This window comes from Mustela lutreola, chromosome 1 (assembly GCF_030435805.1).
Source record: "Mustela lutreola isolate mMusLut2 chromosome 1, mMusLut2.pri, whole genome shotgun sequence".
NCBI classification, from domain to species: domain Eukaryota; kingdom Metazoa; phylum Chordata; class Mammalia; order Carnivora; family Mustelidae; genus Mustela; species Mustela lutreola.
The window spans coordinates 143,617,871-143,636,389 of record NC_081290.1 but is presented as its reverse complement, the minus strand read 5'-3'; the positions used below and the strand labels follow the sequence as shown (position 1 = coordinate 143,636,389).

At 33.9% G+C, this 18,519-nt stretch overlaps 1 protein-coding gene across 1 annotated transcript in view; it reads right to left on the bottom strand.

Annotated features, from left to right (window-relative positions):
- IQCM (IQ motif containing M) overlaps positions 1-5,392 on the bottom strand; it is a 430,351-nt gene extending 424,959 nt beyond the window's left edge. The window contains exon 1 of the mRNA XM_059165439.1: positions 5,312-5,392. The gene's annotated coding sequence lies outside the window, so the exon portion shown is untranslated. The remainder of the gene's footprint in view (positions 1-5,311) is intronic.
- Positions 5,393-18,519: the final 13,127 nt, after the last annotated feature.

The window sequence follows — 18,519 nt, the reverse complement described above, 5'->3', positions numbered from 1 at the left end:
GATCAGAAACCTACTGTGTAAAACACTGAGCTCAAAAATGTGTGGTGTTCTTAAAAAAAATTTTTTTTAAGTGTGGTGTTCAATAGCTAAAAGAGATTAAAAGTAAAAGGATATAAAGGCTCTTCTAAAAAACTGAAAAAGGAAAAAATACTTTCCAGCTCCTTCAATTGAGCAATCATTAAGACAAATCAAACAGATACAAGAAAAATAAAGTAAAACCTACAGATATATACACACATATCATAAAATATGCAAAATGCAGATATACATAAAATACATATAAAAATACACATAATAATATACATAAAAAATCCCCACAAAATATTAGTAAAATGTAGCTAATAAAATATACAAAGGATAATACATCATAACAAAATGAAGCTTATCCCAGTAATACATGAATATTTATCAAATATTAATAAATGTACTTATTAACAAGTGAAAAGAGAAAAACCATATGATCATTTCAAAAGATTCAGAAAAATTTTTTTACAAAACCCAACATCCATTCTTTAATCATCATCATCACCACCATCATCATTATCATTTGTAGCAGGCTATGAACAGAAGTATAGAATGAATAGGAATTTTCTTGAACTGATAAAGAGCACCTAGGAAAAATCTACAGGTAACATCATACATAATGGCAGAAGACTGAACAACATTCCCCCAAGAGCAGGAAAAAGGCAAGGATGCCTGCTCTTATCACTGTACTGCTCTTATCACTCTTATCATTGTACTACAAGTTCTATTCAATGTAATAAGGCAAAGAAAATAAAATGAAAGTCATCCAGACTAGAAAAGAAAACAAATTAGCACTGCTTGTCCAGTGCTCTTGCTACTGCACATCTAATTTTATGATTTATATTTTCTTTCATTTTTTTGGTTAAGTTTGTTCCTAGGTATTTTATCATTTTTGGTGTGATTGTAAATGAGATTGTTTGTTTAGTTTCTCTTTTTGCTAGGTCATTATTAGTGTATACAAATACAACAGGTTTCTGTATATTAATTTTGTCCCCTATAACTTTCCTGAATTAATTTATTAGTTCTAGTAGTTTTTTGGTGGTATCTTTTGGGTTTTCTATATATAGTATCATGTCATCTGCTTATAGTAAAACTTTTATATCTTACTTAGCTATGTGGATGCTTTTCATTTATTTTTCTTGTCTGATTGGTGTGGCTAGGACTTCCAGCATTATATTGCATAAAAATAGACCCTAAGTCCTTTCTTTATATATTATAAATAGCAAAAAATAAAAGTTCCACAATTAAATTTAGAACGAGAACATTTACCAGTGATTATGTAATTCCTATGAAAAATACTATTTTGGGGGGTCAGATGACCCAGGGAACTTCTGTTAGATACACTGAATATCACTGTGTGCCAAGAATGTTCATGGCAACCATTTTAAAATCTGTTGTTTTTAAAAATGTCTTATTTAATTTCCTCCTTAGAATTAGTATTTAAATATCTGTCTCTGTCAAAGACCATGCTTTATCACAGAATGGAAGTAGAATGAAGGCAAAAGACTAAAGAAAAAGACTGCATTAAAATAGTTGTCTTCTACTTAAATATTATACTCTCTTTTAAAGAGTCTTTTATTAATAAAGCCAAAGAATTTATTCACTTTCAGTGTGAAAGTTATCTCTCCAAAACTATCCATAGTTGAGTATAATTTCTTTCTAATTCTATTTGGGAGATAATACAGATTAATAAAGTTCTTTCATCTTTCATTATTTATATAGTTGTTGGTTGTTTACTTAGTTCAAGCTTCCTCTTTATAATAATGCTTTGAAATGTGTCAAATTAAGTTCTATTTATCATTTTATGCAGTTACACTGTAGGTCTTATATTGTGTGTGTATATGGACATGTGTATAATTTCTAAAAATGCAGCTATACATTCACTCATAAACAGACCTCTGATGAGTAAGAAAGTAAAAATTCTTGTGTTTAATAATGAATTGTTATAACACACTTTTATGACCTTCACTAAAAATCAGTCATGCTGAGGGATTTTTAAAATTCTAATGGGGGTAGCACTGGAGGAATTTTACTTTAAAAGGAAATAATCACATTTTCTTTTAGCAGGAGCATCCTATTTCCCATTTCATTCAGTCCAATCTCTGTTTGAACCTGTTGTTCCAGTTCTGTCCAGTTAGTTGTGCATTTGTCCTGGTAAAAGTGTCCTGGTTTGGCTGATCAACTACATGGTTACCCTATCTTTTAGAGATTACTATGAGACTTAAGAAATGTTCAAATATTTTGATCTAATAATCCCTCAAGAAATATATTCAAAAAATAATCACAGATGTAGAGATAAACATTTGCATATAAACATGTCCATTATGGGATCATTCATGGTCACAAAAATATAAATAACTTAAAGGACAACAACTGAAAAACTGGTATATAAGAAAAGGTTCATAAATAAATGGAATACATCCTAAAAATAAGAAAGTTCAAAATATAATTTTAACAGGGGTGACTGGGTGACTCAGTTGGTTAAGCAGCTGCCTTCTGCTCAGGTCATGATCCCAGGGTCCTGGAATCAAGACCTGCATCAGACTCCCTGCTCAATGGGAGGCCTGCTTCTCCTTCTCCGATTCCCCCCTGTGTTCCCTCTCTCCTTGTGTCTCTCTCTGTCAAATAAATAAATAAAATCTAAAAAAAAAAAAGAATATATTTTTTGTATTATATATAATCAAAATATTATATATTTTGTGTGTGTGTATATATATACGTGTGTGTGTGTGTGTGTGTGTGTGTGTGTGTGTATCATGAAACAAACTGAGGGTTCCTGGGAGGTGGGGGATAGGGTTAGGGTGGCTGGGTTATGGACATTGGGGAGGGTATGCTATGATGAGTGCTATGAAATATGTAAGCCTGATGATTCACAGACCTGTACTCCTGGGGCAAATAACACATTATATGTTAATAAAATATATATATATAGTTATATATACAATATATAATATAAATATATAACAATATATATTTATATATAATACATATTTTTAACAGAAAAAAAGTAAAAAAGTATTTATAATATAATCCCTTCTCTACTACATATATTTCATACATACACACACATACCATTTATAAAAGTACAAATACCTAAAAATACCTACAAATACCTAAAATGATGAATTGTTATCTCTGAGTAATGATTATGAATCATATTTTTCCTAAAATTTTACTATATTTTTAAATTTTTCTTTAATGATAATTTTATAATCAGAAAAAATAAACATTACTATGATAGCAGGAAAGAATGATAAAAGATCCACCAGGTTGGAGTTTTGGCAACGGAGAGACCAGTTTCAGTAAGCAAATGAAGCATAAAGCAAGAATCATTTTTTAAAACAACATGGTAACATTGGTTACTAACATAGATCATTTTCTGTTCTGTCATTCTTTTCAAGCATTACTAATCCCAACAGTAATTCAAACAGAAAAAAGTGTCTAAAACCAACATAGTATATAGTCTTCCTTAAACTTATAACAACTCAATGTTACCTTGAGTATTACACCGTAGGCACTTTAAAAAGAAACATTCTTTTAAGTGGAATATACTTAGAGGACAGCAATTAAGATCAATTTTTTTTAGACTTGAATGTCTTATGAAGAACATGTAAGAACACTGGGAATGCTTATCCTAAGAAAGAAAAATTTAAGCAAACACAGGTTTTGTGTCATCTAGTGAGGAAAATGGCTAATGATTAGAGCTAACTAAGATTGAAATGGGATCTTTCCTCAAGCAGTAAGTTCCCCTTCCTACCCACTTGGGGACTCTTACCCATTCATTAAATATATGTAAGGTAACGGGCAAAAGAACCTACTTGACAACTAATTTGGAATATACTGTTGTTTGTAGAGATACTTTTCTTAATCTTCTGTCAGAAAAACTAAACATCAGATGGTTATTTAGACTAAATGTTCTCTAATGACCCCTCCAAACTGGCATGACATGGCTTTAGGTGTCCTAAGACCAATTTCAGTGTGGGAACAGGGGGTGGCCTCACATACAATAGCAAGCAATTCTTGAACACCAGATGGATGTCCAAGAATTCAACTCAATTCTGACACTACCTATGCTGGTGAAACTACCAGATCACACAGGTTAAGGATTCAGTTCCACAAGACTGCCCCTACAACTCTCACTTTAGATGCCAGTTGTAAGCCCCAGGCTGTTTATTTGTGCTTCCAATTGATCAACTACATATTGGAAGTTCCAACAATCTCCTCCTTAGGTTCAATTATTTGTTATTAGGGCTCATAGAACCCAGAGAAACACTTATTTATGTTTACCAGTTTATTAAAGGATACTATAAAAAATACCTATCAATAGCCAAAAGAAGAAATACTTAGGGCAAGATCTCAAAGGAGCTTCTGTCCTCACGGAGCTTGGGGCCTGGCTTGGTGGCACATAGAAGCATTCTGGTTCCCCAAGCATGGAAGCTCTCAAGAAAAAAAAGGCTAAAAAGCTATTTAATTTTATGAAGGTTTCATAACATAGTCATAATTGCCTAAGTCTTTGGTCCTTGGTTGATTGAGTCTGCAGTCTGTCTCCCCTCCTTGGTGGTCAGGCAGTCAGACTGAAGTTCCATGCCTCTACTCACATGATTGGTCCTTCTGGCAATTAGCCTTTGCCCTTGGGTGGGGTCCAAAAGTCACTTTCATTAATAATAAGATACTCATTTCACTTTTATGGTTCTGAAGCATATTCAGGAATTGTAGATAAAGACCAAATATGTCTGAGAACTATATTTTGATCATCTGTATGACCAAAGTGAATGATTCAAAATTAAGTAACCATTGCCAAGAGATTCACTTAAAATAGTCAAAAGGACACTGAAGAGGCTGGGTCTATACACATCTCTTTCTTCCATCTGTCTCCAGTTTCATTTCTCCAACACCATGAACTTTTGACTTTTGTCAGTTATAACTCCACCACTTCCTAGAACATATCCTTCTACTCTGGACTAAGATAGATAATGCTATATCAGTAGCTAAGTAGCTAATTGTGTTATTAGGCATCCAGTTTAAACTCTGCCAGAACCAATCATAATTCTTCCAAAACAAATTATATAAACCTATGATTTTTGCCTTTATAAGCCTGCACTCCACTCACACTTTTAATTTCAGGTGTCTGTGTCTCTCAGATTGTGATCCCTAGGACCCTAATTAAATGCTTTCGGTTGCTTAATAGCTTCTTCTTCTTAGTCAACACCATATACGTATTTTTTTTATAAATCATTACATCACAATATGATGTTAATATTCCTGAGATGTGATCCACATTACTCACATTTAGTTATAGCGAACTGTTACGACACAGCTGATGTTCCATCATTTACTAGTCAGTCAGCGATTATTTTCAGCCATTTCATTATTCATTAGCACTCCCACTATAAGTGGAGGGGGCGGAGAGAAGTTCAAACAAATGAGGTGACTCTTGTGCATGTTAAAAGTTAAAATGAAAGACTTCATGTAAGAGATTAGTATTACTGGACAAAGGGGTAAATGAGTATTATGAGTATGCTTCCTTAACGACTTTATCCCTATTATATATCTCTCTTTGCATGAGATGTTTTCCATTTGTTAACTAAGCATACCATTAAGGACATAGAATATAATTGTTACCTTAGCTTCCCTAAAATGCCAAGTCAGCAACAATAATGACATGATAATGCTATGTTCATCTAGCTAACTCAGAGTTCTGATTTTATCACAATTGAACATACATTTTTCAAATGACTGATCTCTTATCCTACTCTATCATGACTTTTTAAAAAATATTTATTTATTTATTTATTTACTTGCAAGAGAGGGAGCACTTGAGCATGAGCAGGGGAAGAGGCAAAGAGGGAGAGAATCCCAAGTAGACTCCTCATTGAGCACAAGCTGGACTTGGGGTTCCATCCCACCACAATGAGATCATGACCTGAACTGAAACCAAGAGTTAGATGCTTAACCAACTGAGCCACCTAGGCACCCTACTATTATGACTTCCAAGGAAAACATCATTTACTAAGACAGTGAGCCATAAATATTGCTAGGCTTCTTTATTGTAGATTTCTGGGTACATTTTTCATTCAGAAAGTTTATTTACAGAAAACAGACTACATTGACCAGGTGAGAAGTTGCTTCTAATAACTACTGTGATTAAAAAAAAAAAAATCACTTAAAATATACCATCTTAACCTTTTTAAATGTATAATTCAGTAGTGTTAAATATACTCACATTGTTGCAAAACAGATCTCCAGAACTTTCTCATCTTGCAGAACTGAAACTCTATACACATTAAACAATATCCCCTTTTCCTCTCTGTCCTGTCCCTGGTAACCACCATTCTACTTTGGTTTTAAGAATTTACTTTTTGTATATATTTTTCCAAGATGTATTTATTTTTTTTAAGATATTATTTATTTGACAAAGAGAGACAGCAAGAGAGAGAACACAAGCAGGGGGAGTGGGAGAAAGAGAAGCAGGCTTCCCACCCAGCAGGGAGCCTGACAATTCCAGGACCCTAGGATCATGACCTGAGCTGAAGGCAGATGCTTAATGACTGAGACACCCAGGTACCCCCCAAAGTATATTTCTTTTTCTTTTAAGATATTATTTACAAATTTGACAGAGAAATAGAAAGAGCACAAGTTGGCAGAGTGGCAGGCAGAGGGAGAGGTGGAAGCAGGCTCTCCACTAAGCAGGGAGCCCAATGCTCAGCACCTTGGGATCATGACCTGAGCTGAAGGCAGCCGCTTAACCAACTGAGCCGCCCAGGCACCCCAAGTGTATTTCTTATATGTTTGTGAAAACAAGGAGAAAAGGTACACTAATGTTTCATCTCATATCTTTCAAAAAAAAAATCACAGTCACTATTCAAATATTAGGTTTCTCTAAGTGTCATAGTATATATTGTTTCAATGCCACTGTAAATTTAAAAGCAATCTGAAAAGTAATGGGCACTTGTTTTTCTTATCATACCTACAAAGTGACTGTTACCAAAAAAAAAAAAAAAAAAATACAAAAGGCATTTAAGCAGTTTTTCTCCATAGTTCTGTTCAAACACAGCAAGAGTATAATTATCTGGACAAGCTGCCTAAGTCTTTAATATACATCACCTCCACAACTAACAAACCTACAGCAGTAACAAGCTTTGCAGTAAATTAAAATCTCCAGTTCCTTAAAAAAAATTACATTCAAAAGGATGAAGTAAACAGCAATTTCTCTTTCCTAAGAGTGAAGTATATACATAAAGGTGAGGTTAAAAAAAATATTTTTCAATCTATTTAATTTAGCAAGTTAAGATGCTGCAATAATGACGAGACATTCATTTTTTCCTACCATCAAGTAATTGTTTCCACATTATTGGAGAGTTTATAGGTCTGACTACTTCACTGCCATTTAATGATCCTGAAAAAAAGGCCCACATTTTTCTTGGATTCTTTTTGCTCAAAAATAAAATTAAATAAAATTAAATAAATAAAAATAAAAATCCAAGAAGTTACTTTGTCAATGCAGCAACTCAAGTATTTGATTTTGGATTATTCCTCCTTTTTTGTGAACATTTAAAAGACAAATTGTTTTCTTTCATTCTAACCTAAATTCAAAGTTTCTAAGATAGATCTCTTGATTATATCATGTTCTTGACATTATTAAACACAAAATCTTCTCTAAAGTAACTGACTGTTGGTTCTCCAAACATAAATGCTTCATGATATGACCCAGAATGCATATTTCTCAGACTGAGTAAGGAAGTAATGCCTAAAATTTTCAAGATCTACAGAGAAGAAGATAGTAATAACCTAGCAAGTCATGCATAAAAGCTCAAAAGAACCTTAAATCTGCTGGTTCAAAAAAATAAGTCCTTAAAACTATTCATACCAACCACAGAAAGTGAGATAATATCATTATCTCTTCATTTCTGATCTTATGATGTTCTTTTCAGGAGTTCTATTTGTCAGCACAGGTCACAGACTCACTATGTGCTTTACAGGTCTTTTAACCAAATTAATGACTCTAAAAGCATATTTTCTAGTTCATTGCAGATACATCTCTAAATTATACTTGGCTCACAAGTTGTAAAAAGCAGTATATTATATAGCCATAAGTTCCTCCCACTCAACCTATTTTAAGTTCTGATATCAGCCAAGGTAATGCTAATAATGCTCATCACAAAAAAACTATCACAGCTTTCAATACCTATTTAAAAATATTCATTAATTCAAAGGTTAAAAGAGCCCTAAGTAAAAGGTATTGGGCTAGGTGTTATAGGTGACCCAAAACTGGAAAACCATCAATCAGTTTTCAGTCTACCCAGGAAGACAGGTATAAAGAAAGTAACAATGACATTTTGGGTGACAAAACCTATTATTCAAATTAGGACTTTTAAGAGTGAGAGAGGTGCTTCTAAAATCTAAGCCAGGGTAACAGACATAAACAAGTCTTCCCTGGGAATGAATAGTCACCCTAATTATGGATTCAGTGTTTTGCAGTTTAAATATTTTCAGAAACATTATTTTAAATTTTTTGCCTAGAAACAAAGCTATGAGATAAATAACACAATACTATCTCCACTTTTAAATGAGAAAACGAAGGCTCAGAGAAAGTAACTGACTTATCTAAGTTTATGCAGCTAATAAATGATGGGTCCAAGGCCAGTGCTGATATTTTCTAATTCTACATCTAATGTCTTTCTACTATAACACACTGCTTCATCAATAGCTAAAACTACAAGGTATGTAGATAAATTCTATAAATGACAACCTGAGGGAAGCATTGTTCTTCTGATTATAATACCAATATACAATTATAGGAAGATAATATGTACCAGTTTGACAGTATTTTTCACTATCGTGGTAAAAATTATGTGGATAAATGAGGAAAGATTAATCAAAGGAAACTATATGACACAAAGTTGACCTACCCCCCCCCCAAAAAAAGTAAGAGCTAAAGCAGTTTTAAGTAAAACCAGAGTCTAAAGAGGGATATCCTCATCACTGTTGTTATTCAAAATTGTCTTGTAACTTATAATGCATAAATATTGCATAAGAAGAGATAAACCATCTCCTTTTGTTAATAAGACTGTATAATAATAGTGACTATGACCAGAATTTTAAAAATTGGTAAGATGGTTAGATTCAAGACAAATATTTTAAAACTCAGTGATACTTGTGTCTTCCAGCAATAAGTTTCCCCTCCTATCAATCCTAAGCTCTTCAGGACCACTTCTCTTCCATATAGACTTCTGTCCAGTCATATCAGATTTTCAGTTTTGAACAGAATACATAACACCCTACTCTGAAGTGTCTGGTTTGGATTATTTCTCCAAATTCCAGAGCTACCAAAAGAACAATGATTTATCCTATAACAATGACCAAAAGGACTTATTAACCTATTCCCTTTCAGGAAAAAAGACTGCCTCTAAGACAAAATTCTACTTAGTCTTAGAGCCCCTGGCAGCATAATCCTGTACATTTTAAAAAATTGCAAATTTCTTTCCAAGTCTTAAGAAATGCATAACTACTGACATCCAGTATCAGAATACTCAATGTACACAAAGAAAAAAATATCCATGATTAAAGGACACACGTGGCTTTTTTTTAGAAATTGTCCAGCTCAATATTACTCCCTAACAACCTAACAAACCCATGTTTCATATGCCTCTTTCAGTCATTACAATCTATTTCTCTCTTTTTTTTTTAAGATTTTATTTATTTATTTGAGATAGAGCAAGTCAGTGAGAGAGCAGAGGCTGGGGAGAGGTGGAGGAAGAGAGAGAAGCAGGCTCACCACTGACCAGAAAGCTGATGCGGGGCTCGATCCCAGGATGCTGAGTTCACAACTTGAGCTGAAGGTAGATGCTTAACCAACTGAGCCATCCAGGCACCCCTACAATCTATTTTTAAAACAACAGAAGTTTCTAAAAAATTCAAAAACTAATTGATTTTTCAATGAGATTTCTATGTCATCTTTTAAAGAACAATGGTAACATTAAAAGAATTTTCATGTCATGGCTGTGTTGAGATTTATTCTCTGAGACCTTGCATCATGTGTCTGTAATAGGTATTTGTGACTCTCCTTCTAGGCTTGAAGAAGTAACCAACCATATGGCAAAGAACTGCAAGAGCCTCCAGGAACTGCATGTGACTTCTAGGATCTGAGTTAACTTCAGCTAACAGCCAGGAAAAAGCTGGGCCCCTCAGTTATACAATCATGAGGAAACGGATTCTGGCAACAACCTGAATGAGCATGGAAGTGGATTCTTCCCCAGTCAAGTCTCCAGCTGAGGAAGCAGCCTGGCCAATACAGTGAATAAAGTCTTGTGAGACCCTGAAGCATAAAACATATTCAAACCATGCCAAGAATCCTGGCCCACTCAAATTGTGAGATAATAAATGTGTGTGTTGTTTTAAGCCACTTAATTTGTGATAATTTGCTACGCAGCAACAGGAAATGAATTTATCTTCTAATGTCTTTCCATCTTAGAGTAAAATTCAAAGTCATTTTCACAATTTCACCACTTGCTACCCACTCTAACTTCATCTTCTTCCATTTCACCATTGCAAACTTTGCTCTAACTACAGTGGCCTCTTTGCTTGTCAAATAGAATAGACTTGCCATGTTTTCTGTTTGACAGACTGGCTCATAGTCTTCAATATTCTGCCTGGAATTCTCTTCCCAGATACCCACTTAGCTAACAACTTACCTTCTTCAGGAATATGTCAGATCTAGAGTTCAGAATGACAATTCTCAAGGTTCTAGCCGGGCTCGAAAAAGGCATGGAAGATATTAGAGAAACCCTCTCGAGAGATATAAAAGCCCTTTCTGGAGAAATAAAAGAACTAAAATCTAACCAAGGTGAAATCAAAAAAGCTATTAATGAGGTGCAATCAAAAATGGAGGCTCTAACTGCTAGGATAAATGAGGCAGAAGAAAGAATTAGTGATATAGAAGACCAAATGACAGAGAATAAAGAAGCTGAGCAAAAGAGGGACAAACAGCTACTGGACCACGAGGGGAGAATTCGAGAGGAACCTATTCAAAAATTACTTCATTGGAGACACCTCCTGAAAAAAAAAAAAAAAAAAAAACCAGGAACTCCTAAACCCCCTCAACATGTACTGCTAGCTTATGATTGCTTTATTCTCTCCACAACACTCTCATATCACCACCTGCTAGGCATTTTTATTCATTTATTAGCTTATTGTATTTCTCCCTGTACCAGAAGCAAAGTCCAAGGGGGCAGAGATTTTTTTGTTGTTGTTGTTAACTGTTGTTAATCTATATGTGTGGAACCTATGTTGAATAAATAAATAAGTTGGTAGATAAGTTAATGAATTAAAGCAAATGCATTATTAAAGAAATTATAGATAAGTTAATAGACATGAGGGATAAACAAAATGACTTAACAGATAAATTTAATCTAACAAATGGAACAGAAAAAAGCATTCTGAACTATAATAAATGATAATTTCCTAATTCATCATGATCCAGGTGGGAAAAATAATATATTTTTTCTAATCATGGGAATTAGACTAACTCCATACCTCTTCACAGCAATTTCCATAAGACAATGGAACAATGACCAAAATCTTCTGAGAGAAAGAGAATATGACTTTAATATTTTAACTCATTCAAATTTTCTTTTGAGATTCAGGCAACTGACTTTATTAAGCACACAAAATCATAAGAAATATAATTTCTACAATACCTTTATGAAAACTGAAGTCCTACCTGAAATAAGGGATTCAGAAATGGAAAAGCATAAAATAAAATAAAATAAAGTATTGGTGAGCATTGAATCAATTTAAATAAATCTACTTAAACAACTATAGTAATTTGTTAGAGAATATAATTTGAATGTTTTAAACTTTGACAAAGAGAAATAATATTACTGACAAAGCTGGAAGACTGGTAGAGAAGTGCCAAGAGAAAGTAAAAGAATATTCCTCCTTCATAATTCACATCAGGAAGAAAAGTTTCTATTTTCTCAAAAACTGAAGGATGAAATTTTTTCAATGACACAACTAATTTATACTTTGTAATAATTTACTAGTAAACTTAGACCTTTTAGGATTTTTTTTTTCAAATCTTTCCTATAGGAACAAAGTAAATATTTAGGCTTTGTGGGTTGCATACAATCTCTATTGAGTTTTTATTTCTCTCTTTTATAAATTTTTTAAAATGTAAAGACCAACATTAGCCCCCATGCTGTACAAAAACAGGCCTTGGGTTGAATTTGACCTGCTTGCTGCATTTTGCTGGCTTTTAGGTAAATAACATTGAGCCAAAATTTTGTTGTTCTTTCATTTTCACTTTGGGATCTTTTGATTCTGATATTATTGTGGTATTTTGTATTTAAAACTATATGAAAATTTATAGGACTTCCACTTTTGGTAAGCATGTACCCAGCAGATATAATTCACAATGTTTGACATCCAATCAGATGTTATCAAGCATGCAAAAATAGGCCAATATGACCAATAATGAGGAAAAAAAAAATTGAATCAAAACCAACCTGGAAATTACACAGATGATAAAATTTGTAGACAAGAACATTAGAATAGCTATAACAGCTGTATTCCATATGTTCAAATAGCTAGAGGAAAGACTAAGCATGCAATGCAAAAACCTAGAAGATATTTAAGACTGAAATACAATTTCTAGAAATTAGAACTACAATGTCTATGATAAAAAAAAAAAAAGAAATACACTGAATGGGATTAACAGAGATAAACATTGCAAGAAGAAAGATTAGTAAATTTGAAAGTACATCAATAGAAGTCATCCAAACTGAAATATATAAAGAAAAAAGTCTGGGGACACCTGGGCGCTTCAGTCAATTAAGCATCTGCCTTTGGCTCATATCATGGTTTCAGGGTCCTGGGTAAATATAAAAGACTTAATCATTTTAAAAGAATTGTTTAAAGTAAAAACATTAACAATGGATTGTGGCATATAGAACATTAAGTAGATGATGGGGTTTAAGTAGTGCACTTGTTGGGATGAGCACTAGCTGTTGTATGGAAGTGTTGAATCACTCTATTGTAGACCTGAAATTAATATTGCACTGTATGTTAACTAACTGGAATTTAAATAAAAACTTTAAAAAATAATAATAAGTAAAATATATGAAAATAGCACAAAGGCCAGGAGAAAAGTGGAAGCAAACTCGCAAGTTACCAATATTATTCATGAGGTAATATAATACTATTATTTTAACTTAAAATTGTTTTAAGTTAAAGATATATACTATAAATCTAAACCAATTACTAAGATGACAAACAAAAAGTTACAGCTGATAAGCCAATAAAGGAGGTACAACAGAATAAAAAATAGAATTCAAAACTCAGGAAAAAGAGAAAAAAATGGAAAAAATAAAAAATAAATAGCAAGATGGTAGCTATAAACCCAAACTCATCAATAATAACATTAAATGTAAATGGCATAAATATTCCCAATTTAAAAACATTTTTTTAAGATTTTATTTATTTATTTATTTATTTGACAGAGAGAGAGAGAGAGAGATCACAAGTAGGCAGAGAGACAGGCAGAGAGAGGGGGAATCAGGTTCCCTGATAAGCAGAGAGCCTGATGCTAGATCCCAGGACCCTGGGATCAGGACCCAAACCAAAGGCAGAGGCTTTAACCCACTGAACCACCCAGGTGCCCCTAAAAAAATTTTAAATGAGCGTTTCTTATTAGGTAAAAAAGGAGGAATCAAGTATATGCTGCCTATAAGAAACCCACTTAAAATATTAAGTGAAATAAAAGGAAAAGAATGGAAAAGATATGTCATGCTAACTAATTAAAATAATACTGATGTAGTTGGGGGCACCTGGGTGGCTCAGTGGTTAAGCACCTGCCTTGGTCTCAGGTCATGATCCCAGGGTCCTGGAATCAAGCTCCACATCGGGTTCCCTACTTGGCGGGGAGCTTCTCCTTCCCCACTCCCACAGCTTGTGTTCCCTCTCTCTGTCTCTCTTTCTGTCAAATAAATAAATCTTTTTAAAAAATACTGATGTAGGGGTGCCTGAATGGCTCAGTGGGTTAAAGCCTCTGGCTTTGGCTCAGGTCATGACCCCAGGGTCCTGGGATCAAGCCCCACATCGGGCTCTCTGCTCAGCAGGAAGCCTGTTTCCTCCTCTCTCTCTGCCTGCCTCTCTGCCTACTTGTGATTTCTCTGTCTGTCAAATAAATAAATAAAATCTTTTTTTAAAAAAATACTGATGTAGGAATGCCTGGTTCAGCACCAGGTTAAAGCCTGGTTCAGCCTCTGCCTTCAGCTCAGGTCATGATCCCAGAGTCCTGGGATCGAGCCCCATACTGGGTTCTCTGCTCAGCAGGGAGCCTGCTTCCTTCCTCTCTCTCTCTCTCTCTCTGCCTCTCTGTATGCTTGTGATCTCTGTCAAATAAATAAATAAAATATTTTTAAAAATACTGATGTAGTTATATTAATATCAGTATTTTATAGCAAAAATATCACCAGAGATAAAGTGATTTCATACTGATAAAGAAGTTAATTAATCAAGAGGACATACCAATCTTTAACATTTATGTACCTAATAACAGAGCTCTAAAATACCTTAAGCAAAAAATGACAGCACTAGAATGAGAAATCAATAAAACTGAAATTATACTCAGATTACAAACCCTAAGTAAAACTAAGTACCTAGTAGAATAAATTGGCAGAAAATCAGTAAGCATACACAACACTTGTACAATACTATCAAGCAACTTAATCTAATTGACATTTATAAAATATTCCACCCAACAACAGTTAAATACACATTCTATTCAAGTAGAGCACATTTGGGGGAATAAAATCAATCTCAATAAGTTTAAAAGAATACAAATTGTATAAAGTATGTTTTTTGACAATAGCACTAAGTTGGAAAACAGTAACAAAAATATAGCAGGAAAACCTCAAAACATCTGGAAACTAAGTAACACTCTTCTAAATAATTCAAATGTCAAAGAAGAAATAAAAAGAGAAATTAGAAAACATTTTGAACTGAATAAAAATTACAACCAACATACTAAAATTTATGTGATTCAGTCAAAGCAGAGTCTACGAAGAAACATAGTACTGAGTGTCTGTATTATGTAAAAAGAAAGTTTTCAAAACAATGACCTTAGCTTCTACCGTAGTGAGAGAGAGAGAGAGAGAATAATGAATGAAAACCATAGTAAGCAAGAGAAAATAACAATAAATATCAGAGTAAAAATCAATGATATCGAAAATGGGAAAAATGGAGAAAAATCAATGAAATCGAAGCTAGTTCTTTGAGAGCAATAAAATTGATAAACTTCTAGTTAGATCAACCAAAAAAATACATAAAATCCTATTTACCAATATCAGCACTGAGGATGATGACATCACTAGAGTTTCTACAGAAATTAAAATAAGAGAATATTAACAACTTTATGCCAATAAAATAAACAATTTAGATGAAATGGACAAACTCCTTAAAAGACAAACTACCAAAAACCCACAGAGAATATCATTCTCAATGGGGAAAAGCTGACAGCCTTCCCTTTGAGATCAGGAACACAACAAGGATGCCCACTCTCACCACTGTTGTTCAACATAGTACTAGAAAGTCCTAGCAACAGCAACCAGAAAACAAAAAGAAATAAAAGTATTTAAATTGGTAAAGAAGAAGTCACTCTCTCCTTTACAGATGACATGATACTTTATATGGAAAGCCCAAAAGACTGCACCCCCAAACTACCAGAACTCATACAGCAATTCAGGAATATCACAGGATACAAAATCAATGTACAGAAATCAATTGCTTTCTTATACACTAACAATGAACACATAGAAAGGGAAATTAGATAATCGATTCCATTTACTATAGCACCAAGAACCATAAGGTACCTAGGAATAAACCTAACCAGTAAGGTAAAGGATCTGTATTCAAGGAACTACAGAGCACTCATGAAAGAAACTGAAGAAGACACAGAAAGATGGAAAAGTATTCCATGCTTATGGATCAAAAGAATAAACACTGTTAAAATGTCTGTACTGCCTAGAGCAATCTATACTTTCAGTGCCATTACGATCAAAATTCCACCAGGATTTTTCAAAGTGCTGAAACTAAAAATCCTAAAATTTGTATGGAACCAGAAGAGACCCTGAATTAATAAGGAAATGTTGAAAAAGAAAAACAAAGCTGGGGGCATCATGTTGCCTGATTTCAAGCTTTACTACAAAGCTGTGATCACCAAGACAGCATGGTACTGGCACAAAAGCAAACACATAGACCAGTGGAACAGAGTAGAGAGCCCAGATATGAACCCACAACTCTGTGGTCAATTAATCTTCAACAAAGCAGGAAAAAATACCCAGTGAAAAAAAGACATTTATCTCTTCAATAAATGGTGCTGGGAAAAATGGGCAGTTATGTATAGAAGAATGAAACTTGACCATTCTCTTACACCATACACAAAGATAAACTCGAAATGGATAAAAGACCTCAAAGTGAGACAGGAATCTATCAAAATCCTAGAGGAGAACATAGGCAGTAACCTCTTCGACATCAGCCACAGCAACTTCTGTCAAGACATATCTCCAAAGGCAAAGGAAACAAAAATGAAAATAAACTTGTGGAACTGCATTAAGATCAAAAGTTTCTGCCCAGCCAAGGAAACAGTCAAAAAAACAAAGAGGCACCCCCACGGAATGGGAGAAGATATTTGCAAATGACACTACCGACAAAGGGCTGATATCCAAGATCTACAAAGAACTCCTCCAACTCAAACTCAAAAAACAGATAATCACATCAAAAAATGGGCAGAAGACATGAACAGACACTTCTCCAAAGAAGGCATACAAATGGCTAACAGACCCATGAAAAAATGTTCATCATCATTCACCATCAGGGAGATTCAAATCAAAACCACATTGAGATATCACCTTACACCAGTTAGAAAGGCCAAAATTAACAAGACAGCAAACAAGTTTTGCAGAGGATATAGAGAAAGGGGAACCCTCTCACACTGATGGTGGGAATGCAAGTTGGTATAGCCACCTTGGAAAACAGTGTGGAGATTCCCTAAGAAATTAAAAATAGAGCTACCCTATGACCTTGCAATTACACTACTGGGTATTTCCCCAAAGACACAGACATAGTGAAAAGGAGGGCGATGTGTACCCCAATGTTCATAGCAGCAATGTCCACAATTGCCAAACTGGAAGGAGCCAAGATGCCCTTCAACAAATGAATGGGTAAAGAAGATATGGTCCACATATACAATGGAATATTATGCCTCCATCAGAAAGGATGAATACCCAACTTTTGTATCAACATGGATGGGAGTAGGGAGATTATGCTGAGTTAAATAAGTCAAACAGAGAGAGCCAATTATCATATGTTTTCACTTACTTGTGGAGCATAAGGAATAAGACGGAGGACATTGGGTGAAGGAGAGGAGAAGTGAGGTGAAGGAAATCAGACAGGGAGAGGAACTATGAGAGACTGTGGACTCTGAGAAACAAACTGAAGGTTTTGAGGGGAGGGTGGTAGTAAAGCTTGAAATCAGGCTTTTGTTTTTTTCTTTTTCTTTTTCTTTTTCTTTTTTTTTTTGGTAGGAAGTTGGCATGTTAGCAGTTGAAAGTAAAGTCTTTAGAGTCAGGAAGACTTAGCTTCAAATCCCATTTCCACATTTGACTAGCCTGTACAATTTTGGACTGGTTACCTACTCTCTTAAATATTAATTTCTTCATTTTTATAGTAGGAATAATAATAACCTATTAATTGTGGAAATTAAAAAAATCACAAAGTAGGCAAATATAAATGCATAGTTCCTTCCCAAGGTCCACCACCATTCAAAGATACACTTTATATTTGGAAGGAAGGCGAATGATGCTTTGAATTTAATTAAAGAGTCCTGTCAAAATTATTTAAGTATAACCTCTACTATGGATCAGGTACCGTAAAAGGATAAACTCAAATGAAATGTGTTCTCTGATGCAAGAAACCCTGAAGTGTTAGTGAGAAGAATAACTCACATGATACAACTTGTGGAGGTAATTAGACAATGACAATCCAGGCTCTAAATTTAAAAAGACTAAAGAAAAGCCACTGTATAATTAAGAATGAAATTCTCCCTATAACATAAGTTGAAATTGTAATATAATATCAAAAATGATGGTGAAACAGCACAACTCAGCAACTATAAATTCCACTCTGAGATAAACCAGGGGTCAAGCCATATGTCAAGGAAAAACATAGACTCATATATGCACATCATATACTTCCCTCTAGTATCAATTAAATAGATGCCAAATCTAGCTTTTACATTTATATTTACATTTATGCTAATAACATTTGATGATTTGAAGTAACAGTCATCCAATTTTAATGGCTTTTCTCTTTTAAATTTATCATCTCAATATTAACATAAATATTATGAATTTATACTCCTTAATATTCTCTTATATGTTAGATCATTGACTTCATTTTAGAGAGAGCAATGGTTATTTTAGATAATCAAACTTTCAG